This window comes from Drosophila persimilis, unplaced genomic scaffold, assembly GCF_003286085.1.
Source record: "Drosophila persimilis strain 14011-0111.01,24,50 unplaced genomic scaffold, DperRS2 tig00002071-arrow-arrow-pilon, whole genome shotgun sequence".
Taxonomy (NCBI): Eukaryota; Metazoa; Arthropoda; class Insecta; order Diptera; family Drosophilidae; genus Drosophila; species Drosophila persimilis.
In genome coordinates, this window is record NW_020825623.1 from 22,532 (window position 1) to 24,145 (window position 1,614).

Genomic DNA, 1,614 nt, shown 5'->3' on the forward strand with positions numbered 1-1,614 from the left:
ACGTACGCCACCGACACGAAGATGCAGCCGAGGAAAGCAACGCCCGAAGCCAGAGTCGGGAGTTCCAAGAGAAGGGCTCATGGAAACTAGCCAGCAGCAGAGAGATCAGTTCCGTTTGAGACAAGCAGACCGAAAGTCAAGTCGGGGAATTCATTTAAATCTTGTGACATAAAGATATTTAGGTTTGTAAAATAAAAGTATTTTTTTAAAAACTTAAAATCGAGTTGCGGATATTTAACTGGCGCAGTCGGTAGGATTTCGTTTAAAATTAACACCTATATTTCGGTAATGGTCAGCTTGTGTAATTTATAATTACTGTGATCACGTAATCCCGGAATTGTTAATAAAATTGTGAAATCCGCCAAAGAACCTATGTGCTGCAAGCACATACGATTTGCAAAACTAATTTAAGTGAACTGAAGTAAGCGGAGATAGTGAATCACCAAGGACAGTGAAACACTTAATACAAAATCAAAAAAAACTTACAAGTGAACCAAAATAAAGTTAAAAACTACAACAAAACAAAACCCAATCAACACCAACAACATGGCGTTACCACCACTATCATTGAGCGAAATCCACTTGAACCAGGCACTGCTGTCGATCCGACAAATACCTGCCTATGACGGTTCATCTGGACAGCTAAGCTCATTTATCAAACGAATCGAATATGTATGCGGATTATATCCAACTGAAGATCTTCGCCAACAAAGGATCCTATTTGGAGCGACCGAGATCCAACTGTCAGGAGAGGCACAACGCATATCGCAAATGACACAACCCAACACGTGGCTCGAACTGAAGACGGCGCTGATCAACGAGTTCAAAAATCACACACCATATGAAGAACTCTTACGACAACTATACACCACCAGATTCAACGGCAGTCTTCGTAAGTTTATAGAAGAATTAGAGATAAAAGCATTATTAATAAACAATAAGCTAAACTTAGAAAACATACCAGAAAATAATGTCATTTATAAAAACGCTTTGAACAACACAATTAAAGATGTCATTACTCGAAAACTTCCTGACAGAATGTTCATGACCTTAGCAAGAAAAGATATTACCACATTGTCTAATCTTAAGAAGGCAGCACAAGAAGAAGGATTGTACGAAGCTAGTACAACAGATTCAGGTACAAATAAAGATCAATCGAAATCGTCTCAATCAAATCGAAAGAATGTTGGAAACTATTATCCAAATTATAATACTACTAACTATCACAATCAAACTCAGAGTTCATCTGGAACAGGTCAGACGAATCGAACAAATCAAAATCAAAATTCCCAAAATCCTGGATTATACAATGAGTTCAAAAATTCCTTGAATCAAGGTAGGGCTCAGAATCCATTCAATCAGCAAATATTTCAAAACCAAGCTAGTGGGAGTGGACCCAACCAACCTACTAAAAGAGGGAGGGAGAGCCAGAGTGGCCAAACGAAGATGGACGTAAATTTTCATCAAGCCGCCTCGGAAGAAACCGAGGAGGACCCTATATAAACATTACCATTAATAAAAGAATATTAAGGTGTATCGCTGACTCGGGATCATCGATCAACATCATGAAAGAAAATTACACAGATTCCGAGATAAAAGACGATAACCTTACGG